The sequence below is a fragment of the Dama dama genome, chromosome 19 (genome assembly GCF_033118175.1).
Source record: "Dama dama isolate Ldn47 chromosome 19, ASM3311817v1, whole genome shotgun sequence".
In the NCBI taxonomy this organism is placed as follows: Eukaryota; Metazoa; Chordata; class Mammalia; order Artiodactyla; family Cervidae; genus Dama; species Dama dama.
In genome coordinates, this window is record NC_083699.1 from 36688111 (window position 1) to 36711802 (window position 23692).

The 23692-nt window shown below is 42.8% G+C and overlaps 2 pseudogenes; one reads left to right on the plus strand and one right to left on the minus strand.

Annotated features, from left to right (window-relative positions):
- Nucleotides 1–1419: 1419 nt before the first annotated feature.
- Nucleotides 1420–1906, minus strand: LOC133073914 (small ribosomal subunit protein eS10-like; annotated as a pseudogene).
- Nucleotides 1907–8094: 6188 nt separating this feature from the next.
- On the plus strand, nucleotides 8095–9553 carry LOC133074070 (general transcription factor IIF subunit 1-like; annotated as a pseudogene).
- Nucleotides 9554–23692: the final 14139 nt, after the last annotated feature.

Genomic DNA, 23692 nt, shown 5'->3' on the forward strand with positions numbered 1-23692 from the left:
ACTCTTTGCAACCCTATGGACTGCCAGGCTCCTCTGTCCATGGGATTCTCCAGGCCAGATTGCTGGAGTGGGTTGCCATACCTCCTCCAGGGGATCTTCCCGACCCAGTGATCAAATCTGAATCTGAGTCACCTGTGTCTTCTGCACTGCAGGTGGATTCTGTAACCACTGAGCCACTGGGAAAGCCCAGATATATGTATATACCTTTTTTGCCTGTTCTTTACAGTGATCACATTTTTTCTGATCATTTATCCCTTTATTCATTTTTTTCTCTTGGCTATATCCCTTATTGTATTTTTAGTTAAAGTTGCATCTATTTTCCTTTGAGCATCTTGTGATTTAATTTTTATTTCTGTAATTTTTAAATTGAAAAACAATTAAAGATTTTATTGAGGTATAATTGACTCTTAACATTACATTAGCTTCAGAGGTACAACATATTGAGTTGATGTCTGTATATAACTTTTATTTTTTTTTCCTTCTCTTTCCTGAGTTTGATGAGAGCTCATTTCACATCTTGATTTTTGTCTATTTCTATCCAGATAATTTGAATTTTAGTGTTTTGTATTTTTAAGTGCCTATTTAGTAATAGTTAGTGTTGGATATTGTGTCACAGTTTTCATCTGTTTGTGGTTTGGAGGCGAATAAAATCATCATCTGAAAATGAGCTCATTTCACACCTTGATTTTGGTCTATTTCTATCCAGAAAATTTGAATTTTGGTGTTTTGTATTTTTAAGTGCCTATTTAGTAATAGTGTTGGATATTGTGTCACAGTTTTCATCTGTTTGTGGTTTGGAGGCGAATAAAATCATCATCTGAAGGCGAAAAAAATCATCATTATTGTACTCTCACTTATTGTTTTCTTCTCATAGTGGCTTAGTGCACATGCTACCTGTGATTTGTTTATATAACAGTGTGTTGAATTTTCCTGGTCTGCTAATGACAGGTGTTTGTTTTGGGGGAGAAGTAAAGGAATTGGTGGTTTACTAAGATTCTTAGTTCTGGAACGCCCTCTTCTATAGATAAGTGGAGTGAGATTTCTTTAATTGTGCTGTTGTGAGGGAGAGGTTGGTGTGTCTTCTGATTCTGTGATTTTCTTTTGTTTCTGTAGACTCCTCCTGTCCACCATTTCCTTTCATTTACTAGTTTCCAAGTAATGCCCCCCACTTTTAAGCTGGCTTCCTTTCCCCAGGAGGGGAGCCTTTCAAAGACTGTTACTTTTGGTCCTGTGCCTTTTTGAGTCTCTCCTAGATTCCTCTAGGCATTAGCTACCCTGGCCTGCCAGCTGGCAGGCCTATTCTCAGTTTTTCTCTCTCCCTCCTCCCTCCATTCTTTCTTTCTCTCTCTCTCTCCCACCCCCTTCCTTTTTGCATGTCTGCCTGCAGGTTTCTTCAACACTAAACAATCTCTTCCAACTTTACTGAGATGGCCTACCACATCCATGGCCAAACATACCTTTTAATTGGAATTCGGTTGCTGACTCAGCCTAGACACGGGGCTCCTGTAGGCACCAGAGGGCACAGTACTTGGTCTGTAGGCACCTCTGTCAGCTTCCCCTCATGTGAATCATGCAGGTTTTCTCCCTCCAGACCTTTGGGCTACGGCCAGTCTCAGGACAGCTGCAGTGCAGGATGGTAGGCACGTCTCAGGGGGAAGATTGAGGTAATCATAGAAATACCTTATACCTTGCTGGTAAGGTACCAGTAGACTTGTCTCCAGGTTAACTGTCCCTTCCTGTAGGCTGGTGATGTGAGACTGCAAGGTCTTCATCACGAGAAGACTAGACACATTCTTTTCTGCCAACCTGGGGTGTTTAGGCCTGTGGACATCCTACTTGGCACCACCAACCCCCCCCTAAAAAGGAGTTCATAGATGGCAAGCAGGTCTTTCTTGGGCATGAACATTGGAGCTGGAGAATCATTCTCAGCATTCTTCCGCTCAAGATGAGACCCTGTCTTTTCAAAGTGGTGACTTTTATCCATGTTCCCCTGACCCCATCCTTCTTCCCTTCAATCTTCACCTGATTTTCTGCTCTGAAGTGAGCTCTGGAGCCAGCTTTGCTGATATCATATGTCTAATTACCTTTTTACATGTAAATTAAAGTTTGTGTAATCTCTGCCTTGTAGTCACAAGGTAGATATAGATTTTATGTGATTTGAGTTGCTCTCCTTGTTAATTTGTATGGGTTTTAGTGGTTGTGTGAAGAGATCTGGATGTAAGAATCTATCATTATCCCATGTGAACTCTGTGGAATCATTTTTTAAATCCTGATTTTATTTATTTTGGAAGCATTCCTCAGTTTTCCAGTGATTCTCAACTAACTACTCGTATTTAAGAGCATGGCACAAAAAGGATATGAAGAGCCCTGAGTGAATGTTGAGTTGGGGATGGGCTTTGCTTTGGGGTGACTGTGTGGGAGCTTGCTGTTATGCTGGGGGCCTCTAATGCCATAATGTGCAATTCTATTTTCTGGGCCACTCATTTCTCTAGGGAAGGAAATTCTATTCTCCTCCCTGCAGGTTGGAAGTTTGTTTTGACCAGAGGGGAAATGGGGGAAGGGCAGAATGGAGGGGTTGTTTAAAGTCTACATAGACTTTTAACTAGCCACCCTGTTTTCAACCCTACTTGCCCTCTGCTGTACTACTCTACTTGATTCCTTAGAGAACTGAACCTCTCTGACATTCTGTAGGGCGTCACAGCTCTTTTCGGTATTTTTTATCTGTTTTTTCCAATATTTTTTCCAATATTCAAATCTGCAGCTTCCTTTATTCTGGACTTTAGTTGTCACTCCTTTTTCTGCTTCCTGTCTTCCAGAATTTTGTCAAAATCTCTTATGGGCTGATGGACCTTCTTTCTCATTCTCTTGTAGCTGTAGGTTTATCCATTTAAAAGAAGTCCTTCACTTTAATTTTAGAAAGGATGTGGGAGGGAATGGAAATAAACAGAGATGTTTAATCTGCTAATTTTAATTAGAAATCTCTTCTGTTAAAGTTTTAAATGTTTAAAAGAAAAGGAGCCCCCTTGGTAAAGGAAAGAAGATGGTTGGTCTATGGTTATAAGAACCACCAGAGGTAGATGTGATCCTGACCATTACACCTGGCCCAGATGCAGCCTGATGTGGTTGGGTCTTAGGACTGAAGGAACATCTGCCTGTGGTTCAAAGCAGAGCTTCTAGGTAAGGCTGCAACCGAAGATCCTGCCGCTACCCCAGAGCTGAAGTGTCACATCCTACATAATGTAATGTTGAAAATGTAGTTATGTGCTATGTGGAACATCTTTCCCTGTCTTTACATGTTTGTGTGCCATGTGATACCACACATGGTGGTATCCATTCATTTATTGATGGACCCTCAGTTTGCTTCCATATCTTGGCTACTATAAATAATGGTGCTGTGAACATTGGGGTGCATGTATCTTTTCAGATAAGAGTTTTCACCTTTTCAGGATATATGGCCAGGAGTGGGATTGCTGGATCATATGGTAGCTCTATTTTTAGTTTTGTAGGGAATCTCCATACTGTTTTCCATAATGGCTTCCTCAATTTACATTCCCACCCACAGTGTAAGAGTGTTTCCTTTTCTTCACATATGTTTTAGCATTTATTATTTATAGACTTTTTAATGATGGCCATTCTGACTGGAGTGAGGTATTACCTCATTGTGGTTTTTATTTGCATTTCTCTAACAATTAGTGATGTTGAGCATCACTAATTTCATGTGCCTGTTGGTCATATGTTTGTCTTCTTTGGAGAGATGTCTATTTAGGTCTTCTGTCCATTTTTTAAGTGAGCTTTTTTTTTTATATTAAGTTGTATGAGCTGTTTGTATGTTTTGAATGTTAACCCCTTGTCAGTTGCGTCATTTGGAAATATTCTATTTCATTCTGTAGGCCTTTTTTTCCATTTTATTGATGGTTTCCTTTGCTGTGCAAAAGTTTTTAAGTTTGATAAGGTATCACTTGTTTATTTTTGCCTTTATTTCTTTTGCCTTGGAAACCAATCAAGAAAATATTGGTATGATTTATGTCAGTGAATGTTCAGCCTATGTTCTCTTCTAGTTTTATGGTGTCATGTATTATATTTAGGTCTTTAAACATTTTGAATTTATTTTTGTAGACAGTGTGAGGGTGTGTTTTAACTTCATTGACTTACATGTAGCTGTCTAGCTTTCCCAACAGCCCTTGCTGATTGTCTTTTCTCCATTGTACATAATTACCTCCTTTGTTGAAGATTAATTGACCCTACATATGCAGGTTTATTTCTGGGCTCGCTATTCTGTTCCATTGATCCATATATCTATTTTTGTGTCAATATCCTGCTCTTTTAATTGCTATAGTTTTGTAATATGTCCTCAGTCTGGGATAATTAGGCCTTCAGCTTTGTTCTTTTTCTTCAGGATTCCTTTTGACACTGGGTCTTTTGTGGTTCCACATAAATTTTATTTTTTTTAATTTATTTTTTTATTTACTTGGCTGCACTGTGTCTTAGTTGCTGCATACGGGATCTAGTTCCCTGACCAGGGATAAAACCTGGGCCCCCTGCATCAGAAGCTCAGAGTCTTAACCATTGGGCCGCCAAGGAAGTCCCCCACATAAATTTTAAAATTTTTTGTTTTAGTTCTGTGGAAAATGTTATGGGTATTATGATAGGGATCTCATTAAACCTGTAGATTGCTTTGGATAGTATGGCCATTTTAACAATGTCAACAGATGATTAGTTTAAGAAGATGTGGTGTGTATATATATATATAATGGAATATTACTCAACCATAAAAAGAATAAGGACTTCCCTGGGGTGCAGTAGATAAGAATCCACCTGCCAGTGCAAGGGACATGGGTTCCATCCCTGGTCCAGGGAGATTCCACAGGCCTTGGAGCAACTAAGCCCTGTGCCACAGCTACTGAACCCATACTCTAGTGCCTGCAAGCTGCAACTACTGAAACCTACACACTTGCCCTTGAGTCATAGCTAATGAGCCCCCTCGTGCCACAACTACTGAAGCCTCTGCGTGTAGAGCCTGTGCTCCACAACAAGAGAAGCCACAGCAATGAGAAGCCCACACACTGAAACTAAAGAGTAGCCCCTGCTCTCCACAACCAGAGAAAGCCTTCATGCAGCAACAAAGACTCAGTGCAGCCAAAAATAAATAAATTTTATAAAGAATGAACAATTGCCATCTGCAGCAACATGGATGGACCTAGAGAATTTCATACTAAGTGAAGAAAGTCAGACAAAGACAAATATTATATGATATCTAAAAATAATATAGATGAATTGATATACAAAACAGAAACAGACTCACAGACATAGAAAACAAACTTATGGTTACCAAATGGGAAAGGGAAGGAGAGAAGGATAAATTAGGAGCATGGGATTAACAGATGTAAACTACTTTACATAAAATAGACAAGCGACAAGTATTTTCTATATAGCACAGGGAACTGTAGTCAATATCCTATAATAATGTATAATGGGAAATCATCTGGAAAAAATCTGAATCACTTTTCTGTACATCTGAAACTAACACAATATTAGTAAGTCAACTATATTTCAATTTTTAAAAAAATGTTGACTGTTTAAAAAAATATATTTAACACTATAACATTAGATGAGATTGCCAAAGGAGTTCTATAGAAAAAGAAGTGAAAGAGTGCCCTGGAGTGCTCCAAAGTAAAGATGTACAAGTTGAAGAACCAGGAGGCTGAGAATGAGTAGATAGTGAGGAAGAAGGAAAACTCAGAGATTGTGGTGTGTTATTTCCAGGAGGAAAAGGCGATGAACTCCAGGAGGAAGAGGCAATGATTTTGCAACACGGAAGTCACTGGTGATATTGTTCCAAGACCTTCGAAAAGACCAAAGCCTGACTGAAGTGGACTCAATAGAGAACTGGAGACAATGAGTACAAGGATACTTTCAAGTGGCTTTTTTCTCCTTAAGGAAGGGGAGCAGAGAAATGGGATGGTAGCCAGAAGGGAAGGAAGGGCCAAGAGTTTTTCTTCAAAAATAAGAGAAATAATAGTACAATTGTATGTTTATGGGAAAGAGTAGAGAGGGAAAATCTGATGTTGTGAGAGAGAAAGAGGTAGATTTACTGGGGAGATGTCCTTGAGGTGAGGGATTGGCTTTACTCAGGACCACGGAAGGTTTATCCATAGTCAAGGAGGTAAGACAGAATATGCCAGCTTAGATGCAGTAGGTGGAAGTTCAGGACAGTTCTTTTCTGACACATTTCATTTCCTCAGTAAAACAGGAAGCAAGGTTGCAAGTAAGGAGTGAAGATAGAGAAGGTGTTGGAGGTCTGAGGGGAAAACAGGTGAAGAAATCGTCATTCAAACCTATAGGAGAGTGAAAGGATTATAGGATGTATCAGATGATTGTCTGGCTACAGACAGTTGAGATGTGCTTGAGGCTCGTGGTCATGAGTTTAAAGAGAAAACAGCGGTTTAATATCTTTTTCTCCAGTCAGGTTCAGGTGCATGAAGACAGGTGTGGAGGAGGTGTACGGCTGGATTTAACTTGGTTTCTCATTTTTCTTTTTTTTTTTCAGTGTATTTAAAAAAATTTATTCCAAGGTTTTTTTTCTTCAAGCTAGAAAGCTTCTTCTTCTTTTTTTTTTTTTTATTAGTTGGGGGCTAATTACTTCACAGGTTTCTCATTTTTCTAATTGAGTATCATGAAGTGAAAGAGGGGCAGGGGAATTAGATTGTGATAAGAGAGCAACTGTGAAAATTGGCTGAGGAAATTAAATTTGTCAAGGAGGGAAGAGGGGACATCTGGGGAAAGAGGGACTAAGAAAAATGGACTTCAGGTCCTTGTGGGGTAAAGTATTACTGGAGTCTGGTTAGTAAAGGAATGAGCTAGAAATATGGAAGAGGGGGGCAGGAATTCGGATGCACAACCAAGATTGTTGGCTTTAATTACTGGTAAGTGCATATCTATAGATTTATTGTGAAGTATGTGGTAGAGGCAAGGTGGAGGACAAAATCAGGTACTGAGAATTTGGGGGTGGTGGTGGTGTGGTGGAGGGATGCTCACTAACGCCTCTTGCTCAGAATCCCAGGAGTGTGTTGTGTTGTGTGTGTGTGGTTTTCTTAATCATTATAGTAAAAATAGAAAGTGCTTTAAATATGTAGAGCCCACAACTTTCCTATAGCAAAAGAACAGTCACTCTTTGGCAAGAACTACTTGAGTTTGAAATATTGGTTGGCTTTCTTTGTCCAAGTCCCTAGATGGCTGTTGAAAATGTGGGTCTGAAATATGGGAGTAGAGTTGGAGAGCTGGGAAGTAGCTTATAAAAGTAAAGATCGAAGCAATGTGAGCGACAAGACTGTCTGGAGAGAATGTGTACACCAAGAAGGGAGCCCAAGAGTGGACTCTGTGGAGAACCTATATTTACAGGGCTGTGTTGTGCTTAGTCACTCAGTCTTGTCTGACTATTTGCGACCCCATGGATTGTAGCCCACCAGGCTCCTCTGTCCATGGGGATTCTCTTGGCAAGAATACCAGAGTGGGTTGCCATGCCCACCTCCAGGGGATCTTGCCAACCCAGGGATTGAACCCAGATCTCCCGCATTACAGGCGGATTCTTTACCGTCTGATCCACCAGAGGTCAAGACAACCAAAAGAGCTACATAGGACTTTGCATGACTGGGTTATCAACGTGATTGGGTTATCCGCGTGAGACGTCATCGGCGTGATTGGGTTATCAACATGACTGGGTCATCTGGTAATGACGTTATCCGCGTGATTGGGCTATCATACCATATATTGCTGACAGCCAGCACGTCGGGCACAGAAGGTGCTGCCTTCAGCTTGGAGTAGCTTATTTTGACTAGGCTTGCTGGAGAGTTTCAATTCTGATTTAGGAGGCTGCGCTGGTGCAGACGTGGCACGGGAGGCTTCCGAGGCTGACCACTGACCCAGCGCTGCCTCCAGATAGCTTTTCTCAGGATCGACGGCACCTCGTCAGGGCTTGGGGTCCTTGATTGAGACCAGAGACCTGATCCCTTGAGGGTGGCTTCCCAGAGACCAGAGGACGCAGACCCCGGGGGAAGTGAAAAGAACGAGGTTCCTACTTGACCCTGACCATCGCCCATGGCGGCCCTTGGCCCCGGCGGTCAGAATGTCACTGAGTATGTCCTCCAAGTTCCCAAAAATACCACCAAAAAATTTAATATCATGGCTTTCAATGCAGCCAATAAAGTCAACCTCGCTACTTGGAATCAGGCCCAGCTGGAACATGACCTGAGCAACAAGAAAATTTACCAAGAGGAGGAGATACCCAAGTCGGGAGCTGGCAGGGGGTTCGGCTGCAAGCTCGGGGAAGAGGTGCCAAGAAAGAAATACGGCATCGTCCCCAAGGAGTCCCAGCCGGAGGACCAGCCCTGGCTGCTTCAGGTGGACGGCGAATTGGGCCGGAAGTTCAAGGGCATAAAGAGGGGAGGTGTGATAGAGCACACATCCTATTACATCTTCACCCAGTGCCCTGATGGCGCCTTTGAGGCCTTCCTTGTGCACAACTGGTACAATTTCATGCCGCTGGCCAAAGGCCGCATGCTCACTGCAGGGGAGCAGTGGGAGAGGAGAAACCCAGTCCCGGACCATCTATGCATCAAGCAGCTGCAGCGGCCGAAGGACCAGGAGGAGGAGGACAAGGAGAAAGAGAAGCCAGGCTGCAATAAAGCCACTGAGCTGGGCATCCACGACCTGGAGGACGACTTGGAGTTGTCCTCCGACGACAGCAAGGCCAGCAGAGAGGAGGGCCGCTGGGGCCCCAAGGCCAAGAAGGTGCCACCCAGCAAGGGAGGCCAGAAGAAGAAGAAGAAGGGATCAGTTGATAAGGCCTTTGAGGTCAACGATATTGGTGACTTCAAAGGCCAGGAGGTGGACTACATGTCCTCCAGCTGCAGCAACTCCCAGGAGGAGCTGGAGGGCAAGCCCAAGGTCACCCAGCAGGGGGGAGCCCCAAGGGCATGGACAAGCAGAGCATGAGCTGTGATGAGTGCCAGAAGGAGAAGCTGCCCCAGGAGGACAAGGAGGCGCCCACGCTGCAGGAGAAGCAGAGGAAACAGCAGTGAGGAGAGTGACATCAACAGGGAAACCTCCTTGATGCACTTTATGGTGAAGAAGACGCCCCCCAAGAGGGAGCGGAAACAGTTAGGAGGCAACAGCTGGCTGGGCACATTCAGCACCGAGGCTGGCAGCACTTCCTCCACCCTTCGGGCAGCTGCCAGCAAGCTGGAGCAGGGGAAGCAGACCATCAAAATGCCGGTGGCCAAATGACTGCGACTGGACTCCGGGCCCCAGGGCCTGTCAGGGAAGTCAACCCCCAGCAGTGGTGACGTGCAAGTGACCAAGGATGCTGGGCCCTGCTACCTGAGGCAGAAGCCCGTGACCCCCAAGGACCAGCTGAGAAATTTCCAGACCAAGAAGACAGGACTGTGCGGTGAGCAGACGCCTGCTGGCTCAGATGCTCAAGTTCATGAATCCCGAGTGCAAGGTGGTCAATGATAAGATGCCTTGCTCCCTCGGAATTCATGCTCCCTGCAAATAAACATACTCTATTTTTAATAATAATGATAATAATCTAATGAGAAGAATGGGAAGAAATGTAGGAGAAGGGTCCAGAAGACACAGGGAAGAGGACTGTTCAGAGTAAGGGAGTAAGGGCCCAAGGCACAGCACAGTCAGGTCACAGCACAGTCAGGCTGAGAACTGAAGGTTTTGCAAAACTGGTTGCCAAAACAGTGACTGGAGTCAGAGTTGTGGCCAAGAAGATCTGGGCACAAGAAGGCTCCTGTATCTCTCCAACCCGTTTCTGCCTTCCATCAGGTCCATATCCTTCCACAGAGACCCCATCAAGAAAGTGGTCAGCTACAATCTCTGCAAGAACATAATACGAGAGTGTTAGTAGAACAAACTATGGTCCCTGCTGGTGCAGCTGGTCCCAAAGCTGAAATTACTATTATCATCTCCTTCTCCATCACCATCATAGATTTCCCTCTTTGTCAGCCATCACTTTGATTGGTGTGAGTTGGTGACTGGGGAGACCTAGTCCTTCTTCCCAAAGGATCTGAACCTTAGCTACCTTGCTTTTGTTGGGCAGTGATTGCAGTCATTGACTGCTCACCATTGTCCTGGGCATGGATCCCCTGTTTTAGTCGTGGTCCTTTCTGCCCCTGTCATATAGTTACCCTAGCTCTTCATGGCAATGAGAGTCGATTATCACGCCCTGCCTGCCTGTAATCTGTCCTTATTGGCTCACCAGCATGGGATTCCCAAGGATCCAGGTAGCAGGTGTAGTTTTAGACCCTATGGTACTGCTTGTCTGAAGTTTTCTCCCACTTCCCCCACTACAAGAGCCAGGTCTTCTGATATAACAGAGCATAAGGCTGTATCTCGGAGAAGGCAATGGCACCCCACTCCAGTACTCTTGCCTGGAAAATCCAATGGAGGAGGAGCCTGGTAGGCTGCCGTCCATGGGGTCGCTAAGAGTCGGACACAACTGAGCGACTTCACTTTCACTTTTCACTTTCATGCATTGGAGAAGGAAATGGCAACCCACTCCAGTGTTCTTGCCTGGAGAATCCCAGGGGTGGGGGAGCCTGATGGGCTGACGTCTATGGGGTCGCACAGAGTCGGACACGACTGAAGTGACTTAGCAGCAGCAGCAGCAGCAGCAAGGCTGTATCTACCAGAATCAGAAAGTCTGAAAAGAGGCCACTCGGTGTGATGGTGGGAGGGGTCAATGCCACTGCCGTCTCTTGGCTCCTAGATGTGTGTCGAACAGCTATAGGGAAACAACTCTGTGTGTCATCCACTGGCCAGTGCCTTTACCTCATCTTAGAGGATGCACCTCAAATCCACAGGGTTTTTTTTCCTAAAGCCTATGTCTTAAATGAGACTTTAACAGGCCATTCTAGTGTTCTCTTCCACTGTTGCTTTCCAGATACTAAAAACATAGTAAGGTCAATAGATCCTGTGAGGGCTTCCCTGGTGGCTCAGTGGTAAAGAATCCGCCTGCCAATGCAAGAGACACGGGTTCTATTCCTGATCCCAGAAGATACCACATGCCTTGAAGCAACTAAGCCTATCTCTCTCTTTCTCTTTAGTCGCTAAGTCGTGTCTGACTCTTGCGACCCCATGGACTGTAGCCTACCAGGCTTCTCTGTCCATGGGATTTTCCAGGCAAGAATATTAGGGTGGGTTGCCATTTCCTCCTCCAGAGGATCTTCCCGACCCAGGGATCCAACCTGAGTCTCCTGTGTCTCCTGCATCGGCAAGTGGGTTCTTTACTGCTGTGCCATCTGGGTATACTCCTACTATCAGATTAATCTGAGGTTAGAGACAGGGTGTAGGTCTTACCATCTACCCTTGCCTTTTTAAATTTTATTATTTATTTATTTATTTTTGGCTGCCTTGGGTCTTTGTTTCTGCTGGGCTTTCTCTAGCTGTGGCAAGCAGGGACTACTCTCTAGTTGTGGTGCTTCTCTCTGCGATGGCTTCTCTTGTTACGGAGCATGGGCTGTAGGCACACGGGCTTCAGTAGTTGTGGCTTCCAGGCTCTAGAGCACAGCTCAATAGTTGTGGTGCCCAGGCTTAATTGCCCTGCTGTATGTAGGATATTCCGGGACCAAAGAGCAAACCTGTGTTCCCTGCATTGCAAAGCAGAGTCCTAACCACCAGATTACCAGGGAAGTCCATCTGCCCTTGTCTGGAATCTCCTGGAGACCCTGCTGCCCCTGCTCACCTCCAAAAGCCTCCAGGCCTTCTTGCATTCCTCCACCCTTGTTTCCTTCCCTGCAGCGGGAGGGGTGGCAATTGATTAGTGTAGAGGTTTACATAACAGTCAATTTTATGAGCCATTTTAGTAGGTGGAGGGCTTCCCTGGTGGCTCAGATGGTAAAAAAATCTGCCTGCAATGCAGGAGACCTGGGTTCAATCCCTGGGTTAGGAAGATGCTCTGAAGATGGGAAAGGCTACCCATTCCAGTATTCTTGCCTGGAGAATCCCATGGACAGAGGAGCCTGGCGGGCTACAGTCCATGGCGTGGCAAAGAGTCGGACATGACTGAGCAACTTTCACTTTCACTTCACTTTAGTAGGCGGAATAGCTCCAGGAATTTTTGCGGCCCATCTCCACCGAGGATCTCACAATGCTTCCATTCTGTTCTCACAATTTCTCCATGAAGGTAGAAGAGGATAAGCAAACATCCCCCCATTTTACCCCAGGAGAAATCGAGGAGGAAAAGTGGCTTTCCTAATGTTAGGACTGAATGTTTGCATCCCTTTCTTAAACTCATATATTGAAGTTGTAACTCTTGGTGTGTTAACATTTTGAGGTGGGATCTTTGGGAAACTGTTAGTCATGAGGGTGGAGCCCTAATTAGTGGGATTGATGCCCTTATAGGATGAGACACAGAGATGATCCCTCTCTCTGTCATGAGGGGATACAGAGGTGGCCGTCTGCAAAAGGGGGCCTTCACCAAGGGCCCCACCATGTTAGTACTGAGCTTGGGCTTAAACCCTCCAGAGCTGTGAGATATTAATGTTAGCTGTTTAAGCCACCCAGTCTATGGTATTTTTTTATAGCAGCCCAGTTGGACTAAGATACCCAGGGTCACTCCGTAATTTGGTAGCAGAGCTTTCTGCCTCAGTACATGACTACTCAGACAATTGCTACAACCCCACAAGGGGAATGTATCAGTCAGGGTCCAATCAGGAGATGGAACCCGTACAGAAAGTTGAACAGGGAAAGTTAATACAAAGAATAATTAACTGTAACAGAGGATTGGGATAAAGAAAGCCTGGCTTACTTGATGGAGAAGACTCAGATGAGTACAGGAGTAGTGGTTTAGGGAGCCGTCACTACCCCTAGAGCTGAGATAGACACAAAGGAGGAGCTAATCTTCTTTGTAAGAGGGACTCCCTCTGAGGCTGAGCTCCAGACCACACTGAAGAAGGGGCAGCCAGGACTCACTGGATGGTGAGGTCTGCTGAGGCCCTGAGCCAGAAGGGCTCACTGAGGAACAGTTCCCTGGGGGCTACAGGGAGCTTCCACAGAGAGGTACCAGTGCTGCTGGCTGCAGGGTGCTACAAAAACCATGTGTGTAGGGCCTTCCCTGGTTGTCCAATGGTTAGAGCTCCACACTTCCACTGCAGGAGACACAGATTTAACCTCTGATGGGGGAACCAAGATCCCACATGCCACCTGGCCAAAAAACCCAAAAAGTATTTGTCAAACTGGCAGAATTCCAATAAAGTTCCCATGCCTTACTTAGATTATAACTGGCAGGTCACTAATCCCCATGAATCCCCCAAATTTATAAGACAGAACAAAAAAACCCATGCATGTAGCCACCAGGTGCTGCAGAAGTCTGCTGCTGCAGGAGACTGTCCAGGGGAACACAATGGAAACTGGAAGACTGGCCCCTTCCTCCTCCCATCTCTTTCCAGTCTCTTCCAGTCTCTCTCCAGTGTCCACTACCAAGAAAGCTTAGCATTTGGCCAGGTAGCAAAGGAGAAATATTTTAAGGTCCAGCTCAGTTATCATTGAGCTGTATATACACTTGGGGCTGAAAGACAATAACCTGATAACTGGCAGATGGAACAGAGAACCTGGAGTCCTCTGATTAAGAGTATTTTAATTCCATTTGGTAGCTCTTGGCTTCAGATGGAACTTTCAGAGAGGAAAATCTCCAGGGTCAGGAAGGAGGAAAAGAGATCCAGGAATTCCTGAAGACAGATCAGCAAGGGGAAATGCTACATGCCACGAGGAAATGCTGTTGGGAAAGGGAGGAACCCATAATAAATGTTTCTGGGTACTACTTAAGAAAATTTTGCAAGTATATCAACCCACGTGACCACCCCCAGATCAAGAAATAACATTTCCAGTACCCCAGAAAGCTCTCTGGTTCCAGTCCCAGTCAACATAGAAACTGCTATTCTTACTCCTATTATGATAGATTGGTTTTCCTGTTTTTTAATTTCACTTATATGGAGTTATGCAGCACTTGCTCTTTGGTGTCTGCTTTCTTTCTCATTGTCTCTGTGAAATTCATCTATGTTGTGAAAGTGAAGTGAAAGTGAAAGTCGTTCAGTCGTGTCTGACTCTTTATGACCCCATAGACTATATAGTACATGGAATTCTCCAGGCCCACTGGAGTGGGTAGCCTTTCCCTTCTCCAGTGAATCTTCCCAACAGGGATTGAACCCAGGTCTCCCACATTGCAGGCAGATTCTTTACCAGCTGAGCCACAAGGGAAACTCATCTATGTTGTGGTGAGTAGTAAAACCAGAAAAATATTTAAGCCAGAAAAGAAACAGAAAATTCAGCCATGATGCTTACAAGACTGTTTCCTATGGAAACAGTAATTAGACAAAATTGTCTAATTACAAGACTATCTACATACCTGCTCTCCATGATATGCAGACTTGTGAATATCTTTCTAGATCATCAGGCAATCATCACTTTATTGGTTGTGCTATGCTCCATTTTGCTGGCCCAGCAAGCCTGGGTATATAGATAAGCCTCTGAACTGAGAGATACCATCCAATGGGTAAGGCAAGGCAGGGCAGGGTTTGCACCATCTTTGTCACTGCTGAGTTCAGAGTCTGGAACTGGCAAAGTGAGCATGGAAAGGAGTACCTCAGGGAGCAAATCTGGATAGGACTTAGCTAGAGTAAAGTGGGCTGGGGTCCACAGTGGGGCTAGACTTGGGGCATTCTGGAGGGTCTATAATAAGGTAGATCACAGCACCTCAGGTAAGGCCCTGTTTTAGCAAAGAATCTGCTAAGTCAGTGCACTGAGAAATATTGCTATCCTTGATATTTGATCACTATGGCCTGCCTTTATCAAGAATCCTTTGACTTCTAGGACTTCTCTGGTAGTCTGTTCCAGTGGCTAAGACTCTGCTCCCAGTGCAGGGGGCCCAGGTTTGTTCCGTGGCCAGGAAACTATATCCCACATACCAAAACTAAAGATCCTTTTTACCACAACTAAGACCCTAGTGCAGCTGTTTAAAAAAAAAAGAAAAAGAAAGAATTCTTCTACGTCTGATATCTAACCAAATTATTCCTAGTAATTTTTTATCCACTGATCTCCTCACTGTGCTCACTGACTAGCAATCCCCAACTATCTTTGCGGTATTTGGAGTCTGAGTACTTCCTGAAATTATGTGTAAAATTGTGTATAATTTTGTGTTATGAATATTTCTTTTACCAGGTAAGAAGATCTATACAACTCATTACATTCTCCAAATGTACTAGTAAGTACCTTTAAAAAATATTATAAACCTCACTATACTTACTTTCTTGTAGAATACATCTATCTTCATGGTTTCAAGTTGATAGTTCCAAAATATATTCATCATATGCAAATTCTCTTCTATTTCTATATCTGCCACATTAAGATTCAAACTTCACTCCCCTAAATCCTTTATCTCTACAGTCCCAACACCTATCTGAGTTTGGTTTCTAAAGAGGAAGATATTTTTCCTCCTTGGAATAAAATTTTGAAAATTTTCTCTGTCCTTTGTAGCAGTTCTGCAATTAAATGCCAGAAGTGTTTCTCTGAAAATGCTGTTTAGTCAAATTGTTTTCTAGTCTCATTTTGGAGCATCTTCACTTCGTGCTGAAATTTCTATGAGAGCCTCTTAACTCTCTTAACTGCTAACTTTTTTATTTTTTCAGAGTTAGACCATCCTTTATGGCACTGGTATCTCTTATCTCAACACCATATCATTTATTGAAGTATCTGTGACTCAGAGGTGAACAGGTAACAGGTCCTCAGAAAGTTCACTTTAGTGCCACAAGCTGCCAGATCTGGATAGGGTGGGAGGGTTGGGACTAATGAGCCAATCCTTTTTCTCCTGCCCCTGGGGCTGCACTGGGGCTCAGCAGGTGATTCAGGGAACTTCGGTGGCAAGAAGGAAGTATGTTGGAAGGATACTGGCAAATTTCATGAGGCCTGAGGATTAAAAGTGGAGGGGACCTCAGGAGAGTTTGGGAACCAAGTTTCTCTCTCTTGTTTTTGTGCATGTGCACTCTCTCTCTATCTGGCTGTACGAGGGGTCTCTTATTTGCTTCTCTCTGCCTGTGTCCCCAACTCCTTCGCTTCTCTCCACTCTCTCTACCTGACCACATGCCCAATAAAATTTGGCTATTTCAGCCTCAGTCTCTGAGGCCTCCAGGTGAAGGGCCGGTGGAGTCTTGAGAGAGGGGAACCAGTTGGTAATATCTGTTCCCCACGCTTTGGATCCTCAGGGATCCAGGTCACCAAGATGAGGGGGAATTTGGTACAGTCATGGCCTCTGGGGTTGTGGGGAGGAGGGATCTCTAAGAAGGATGGTCAGGAGAAGTGATGGGTGATTTTAGTGCCCAGGAAAAGAGGAGCAGGTGAGGTCTGGCATTGAGAAAATCCTCCTCCAGAGTTCCCCATCCAGAACACCCTCTGCAGTTGGCTGTGATCTAATGAGAGTCTGGGCCTCATTGGCTCTGGAATGGGATGGCAGTGGCTGTAAGAAAGAACTAGCAGCTGCATCTCTTGCTGACAGGAACTGGGTTGGCGGGAAGTTAGAAAACCTGCTGACGTTCCATATACCAAGGAAGGAGTATTACGCAAAAGGACAGGAAAGCCCCACGGGAACTAAACAGAATGAGGGACAGAGGTTTTGGAGCCCTAAGGACCAGGATTGAATTCTCAGTTCTGTCATTTCTTAGGCAATGTGAACATTGAGTGAGGACTTTAGTCCCTGTCATACCAGTTTCCTCTTCCATAAATTGAGATAATACCACTTATCCTAAAGTGTCTGACTCTTTGAGACCCCATGGACTGTAGTAACCAGGCTAGAATACTGGAGTGGGTTGCCATTTCCTCCTCTAAGGGATCTTCCCAACCCAGGATAGAATCTGGGTTTCCCGTATTGCCAGCAGATTCTTTACCGTCTGAGCCACCAGGGAAGGGTGTATACTAAAATGAGAGATTAGGATTGCATGGATCATGGTGTTTTAGGAACTACACTCTAAAAACCAGGAGAGGAAAAAATAAATAAATAAAAAAATAAAAACCAGGAGAGAGAAGGTGGGTGGGTCTCTGAGAAGTTGGTGTGGGTTTCTCTGATTGCAAGGAAGATGTTTTGACAGTGCAGGCTTATTACGCGAGGTCTAGGGGCCTTTTAGGGCTTCTCTGGTGGCTCAGATGGTAAAGAATACTCCTGCAATGTGGGAGATGTGGGTTTGATTCCTGGGTTGGGAAGATCCTCTGGAGAAGGAAATGGCTATCCACTCCATTACTCTGGCCTGGAGAATTCCTGACAGAGGAGGCTGTCAGGCTATGGACACGACTGAATGACTTTCACTTTCATGGGCCTTTTAAAGACCTTACCATGATGTTTGAGACCTCAAATTAAATGACTGGCTCAAAACACAAAACAAAAACTCCACAACTGAAATTGACAAAGATTAAGTCAACTGCAACTCAACTAACTCATAAATGATGCTGTAAATTATTCTTAAATACAAACTTTACCAGAGTTACACAGGCCATAGTATGTCAGCATCATAGTGCATGGCTTTGTATTTGGCTTCCCCACTTACATGTGTGATTTTGAACAAGTCACTGAATCTTTCTGTGCCTGTTCCTTATCTGCAAAATGGGAATAATAATGGTGCCTACTTCAGAGAAAGAAAGAAATTGAAGTCGCTCAGTTGTGTCTGACTCTTTGTGACCCCATGGACTACTACCAGGCTCTTCCATCCATGGGATTTTCCAGGCAAGAGTACTGGAGTGGTTGCCATTTCCTTCTCCAGGGGATCTTCCCAACCCAGGCATTGAACCCGGGTCTCCGACATTGCACGAAGATGCTTTACTGTCTGAGCCACCAGGAAAGTGGCCTACTTCAGAGGGTGGCTGTAAATTACTTACAATGTGCCTGGTACATATCAGGTCTGGCGATTAGTATTTTTGCTGTAGGATGAGGGTGCATTTTTAAATGCTTGCTGTAATTAAGGTAGGGCCTCCAACGTGTGGGACTGAGCCTCAAAAAGTCCTTAAAACAGCCCTGATCATGTTTGAGTGACTATATTTTTTACAAAAATTAGGTGTAACCTAGCTTGTAAACCACAGATATGTCATTGTATCTTCATAAAGATTAACGGTTCTTTGTAGGGCACTACTGCTCCCTAAAGTATTTTGGAAATTTGTATTTTTTGGTCATGACAAATAGGGTTTAAGCTGGCATTTTGTTGGGCTGGCAAAAGATTTGTGTCCCTCAGGACTTTTAAATAGAAGTAAAAAACTTGTTTATAATGATCCATTTCTACAATCTAACTGAACCTGGAATTATGTAGGTGGAAACCTGCTTATAATTATTTGAGCTCAGAAATAATTTCATTTTATAAATGAAGACAAAGTGTTTGCTTGTTTTTGGGGGGTTTATTGGCGAGGTTTAGTTAAATATCAAATTTCCTGGGAAGCAACAACTGTAAATATCAAGGAAAGATTGTACTGTATTTTATGTAATACTTTACTAAAGAGTTCACCATTTTAAGATGTCACTGGTGGCAATCCTCTTGTCTTACTGGAATCACTAAATCTGTCTGCATTTTAACTGTCATTTCATGGTGATTCTACATTTATATAGGAATATAGTGATGTGGTCTATATGACAAAATGTCAATTCTAAAGGAAAAGAGTCAATAATATTCAGTTGAATATAGAAGATTTGGTTTTATAGCGGCCCACAATGAACTCTTGCCAACATGCCAACCCTGCAGTTCTTTTCTAATAAACAGTGACCCCAGCAAGATAAAGTGAAGATTTTTACAAAGAAACGTATTTGTTAAGTTGATAGCATAGACTTCCCTGGTGGCTCGGATGGTAAATAATCCATTTTCAATGCAGGAGACCCAGATTTGATCCCTGGATTGGGAAAATCCCCTGGAGAAGAGGATGGCTACCCACTCCAGTATTCTTGCCTGGAGAATTGCATGGACAGAGGAGCCTGGCTGGCTTCAGTCATGGAATTGCAGAGTCAGACATGACTGAGTAACACATACATACACACAAAGCTGATAGCATATCATACTTTTGAAATTTAAAGGAAAAGTGTGAAAATGAGAATTTTTAAATAATTTAAAGGCTTGCAGCCTGCAGGAGGGCATGGCAACCCACTCCAGGATTCTTACCTGGAGAATCCCCATGGACAGAAGAGCTTGGTGGGCTACAGTCCAAGGGGTTGCAAAGAGTCAGACATGACTGAGTGACTAAGTGCACAAAGGCTTGCAAAATAGGATGAATAACATATTGTAGGAAAAAAACTCAAATTACCAGTGAATTATAGGTTGTATAAATGATGACAGGAAAAAAATCCAGCTGAAATGATATTTTTATTCCCCTGAATTCTGATGATACTGTTCTGAGAAAAATCAAAGAGATGGTGAAAGCTGCTGAACATCAGCTGTGTAATGAGATCAAGCTAGACATTTTTATTTCTGGTGGATGAGAGCCCCCTGGGGGATAAAAAAGCACTCTGCTCACATGGGTGAGGTTAAGGACTACAAAAAGCCGCCGTGGAAGTTTGTTTTCAAAATTACTGACGGTTGACACAGAAGCGTTGAAACCCTTAAACCCTTCAACGCTTAAGGGTTGAAACCCTTAAAAATGATTTCGTAAAAACAATAATTCCCTTTTCTAATGCCATTGTATGTGCCACAGATTGAGCCTCAGCTATAATTTCTGGCAACGTAGGTTTGTAGGCCATTAAAAAAATTAGCAACAGATGTTTAGCACAATACAAAGAAAACTGCATTTTTATATTCATTCTGGATTCCTTGCCATTTTTCATGATTTTCACTGTTACTCTGATACCGTCCCAAGGAGGCCACCTTTGAAGGCTAACTTCTCTAAGACCTCTTGTCTTCTCTTCCAATTGAGCCTCTATTCTTCACCACCTGATGAAATGAAAGAATCCCAGGCCACAGTGAAATAAATGAAGTCCAAAAGTCGTGTGTAAAATGTGGGACTCTGTTGTTGCCATGGTAATAAAAACTATTTTCTGGGAGGTGTCTATTATCCAAAAAAAAAAAAAAAAAAAAGGCACAAAGGTAATATATTGAAGCATGTTGTACACAACTATCCATATACCCAACTGAGTTCTGATTCAGGTATGTTCAACCAGTCTTCTCTTTCTCCCATGGCCTCCCCTGCCCCCCAGCCTGGCCTGCACTTTCAAAAGCCTGCAACAGCATTGCCTGATTGTCCTGCAAACTCGACCACACACATTCAGTCAAGCACCTTCCATGTAATCACGGAGACTCAAGCAGCCACACATCCTATCTCTCCATCTTTTTTTTTTAAATGTGTGTGTGTGTGTGTGTGTGTGTATGCTTGTCCACAGAGACAAAAATGATGACAATGGCTAGCTTTTAGAGCACCATGAACTATTAATATACATGTCCACTGAATTATCTTTTTTTGAAAATTTATTTTATTGAAGACTAGTTCATTTACAATGTTGAGTTAGCTTCTAGCGTATGGATATGGATACTAGGCATAATGCTCCTGCGCAGTCGTGTCCGACTCTTTGCGACCCCATGGACTGTAGCCTGCCAGGCTCCTCTGTCCACGAGATTTCCCAGGCAAGAATACTGGAGTGGGTTGCCATCTCCTCCTCCAGAGGATCTTCCCAACCCAGGGATCTTTCAGACTTAGGGATCAAACCCAGGTCTCCTGTGTCTCATGCACTGCAGGCAGATTTAGTGTATAGCAAAGTGATGAAGTTTTACATATATATATTATTTTTCATATTCTTTTCCATTATAGTTTATAACAGGGTGTTGAATATAATTTCCTGTGCTATGCAGTAGGACCTTGTTGTTTATCCATTCTATATATAATAGTTTGCATCTGCTAATCCCAAACTCCCAATCCATCCTTTCTCCACCTCCTCCTTCCTCCTTGGCAACAACAAGTCTGTTCTCTATGTCTGTCTGTTTCTGTTTCATAGATAAATTCACTTATGTCCTATTTTAGATTTCATATATAAGTAATATCATATGATATTTGTCTTTGTCTGACGTACTTCAATCAATCAATCAATTCAGTCACTTAGTCGTGTCCAACTCTTTGTGACCCCATGAACCGCAGCACGCCAGGCCTCCTTGTCCATCTCTAGGGCTATCCAGGTTGCTGCAAATGGCATTGTTTCATTCTTTTTATGGCTGAGTAATAGTCCATTGTATTTATGTACCACATCTTCTTTATCCATTCATCTGTCAGTGGACATTTAGGTTGCTTCCATGTCTTGGCTATTGTAAACAGGGCTGCTTTGACCATCGGGGTGTATGTATCTTTTTGAATTATAGCTTTGTCTGGATATGTGCCTGGGAGAAGGATTGCTGGGTCATATGGCAATTCTATTTTTAGTGTTTTGAGGAACTTCCATACTATTTTCCATAGTGGCTGCAGCAATTTACATTCCCACTTATAGTGTAGGAGGGCTCCCTTTTCTCTACACCTTCTCCAGCATTTACTATTTGTAGACTTTTAAATGATGGTCATTCTGACCAGTGTGATGTGGTATCTCATTATGGTTTTGATTTGCATTTCTCTAATAATTAGCAATGTTGAATATCTTTTCATGTGCCTACTGGCCATTTGTATGTCTTCTATGGAAGAATGTTTATTCAGATCTTCTGTCCATTTTTTAAATCAGATTTTTTTTTTTGCTATTGAGTTGTATGAATTCTTTACACATTTTGGATATTAATACCTTATCAGATTTATGATTTGCAAATATTTTTTTCTATTCAGTTGGTTTCCTTTAACCAATCATTTTTCTCAAGTTGCAGAGCAGAATAGTTGTGCTGTATTTAGTTTCAGGAATTTTTGTGTGTGTGTAGTATGACACTACCTGCTCGTGTAAGTGACATCCTGTGTGAAGCCTGCATTTGCACACAGGATTTATATGCAGACAAAACAGTGTGCCATGATTTACCTGTAGACAGAGTCAAGTTCAGAAAATTACTATCAACTATCAAACTCAATACTCTCTTTTTATAACAAATACTTTGTAAAGCCCCTGTACTATCTTGAACTGAAATTCATGGGTAATATAATTTATCTACATACATTATTGCAAAGACTAGATAGACAGATGACACTGTAATATCTGTCAATGCCTCCCAACCAAAGACCCTCAGGAACCTGCTTACAGTCGAATAAGTTAAACCTACTGCTCACTGCAAGTGAGAATACGCAGCACAGAGAAGGGAATTGGAGGGTTAAGGTTTGTTTTATGACTTTCAGGAGGATTCATGAAAGTGGTGCTTTGCTTTGAATTGGATCCTTTCAAGAAGTGGGAATTGTTCTATAGTTGGATATTTTGATAAATGTTGCCCAGAAGGAGGGCATATTAGAGCTAAAGCTATCATTGTAAAACAGTAGTCACCCTTACTAGCCAACATAGGGAGACGTTTAGTCATTTCTCTGGTTTGAACCATGTTCACATTTGTCTGTGTTTAGACGTGATTACAGAGTGCGCTTGTTTTTATCCTGATCCATCAAACTCTCAGAGTGGCTTTGTCCGATCCTGGAGGTCTGTGAAATGGTTAATGTGCCATGGGAGAACACGATGTTGAGCACTGAGTGCCAGGCTGACTCCCAGGTGTCAGGGATGGCTTTTGTCATTTTCATGTCCTAACTGAAATTAAAAGGAGACATAATAATGATCCATAATTAAGTAATGTACATTTCCATATGTAAATGCTGCAGCATAATTATACTAAACCACATAATAGAGTCAAATGATTGCACTCCCTTATATAAGTCAGTTTGGATTTAAAAGTAAGAACATTGGAAATGTTTCCTTACAATAAATGCAGAAGAATGAAAGAGTAGTTCCAGTTATCATCAGAATTTAAATTGGTGTTAAAATATACAATAACATACCAGGCTCATTTATATATGATAAGAGAAAGAAGCAACAATAGCCTTAATGGAAACAGGAATAACAAGTTAAGCAAATTATAGGCTGTCAAAGAAGAAAGTATAAAGAAGAACAATATTTTCATGACACATTGGCCTTATTTATGAATAGTGAAGAAAAAAAACCCTTTTGTATGACATGGAGCAAAAGAGTGAAGAAACATCTCAGAGATCATATCTCCTGTATTGAAATTTCAATACTCATTCAATGCATGCACACTAGGAATTAAAAAGACCTTTAAGATCATAGATCTTATACAATAAACTGAAAGATAATGCATATTTTAATACAATGCGATTCTCTCCAGGCTCCTGACCAGTACTTCTTGCTAAACCTGAGTCTCAAATTGAGGCAGATTAAAAGGATAAACTAACCCTATAGGGTTGGTGCTATGATTAAAGATGTCTGGTAGCTCATACAACTCAATAACCAAAAAACAAACAACCCAATCAAAGAATGGGCAAAAGGCCTAAATAGCCATATAGATGGTCAACAACTAAATGAAAAGGTGCCCAATGTTATTAATCATCAGGGAAGTGCAAATAAAGACTACAATGAGATATTATCTCACACCTGACAGAATGGCTGTCATCCAAAAAGACAAGAAGTAACAAGTGTTAGTGAGGATGTGCACAGATGGTGGGAATCTACATTGGTGCAGCCACTGTGGAAACAGTATGGAGGTTCCTCAAAATGTTAGAAAGAGAA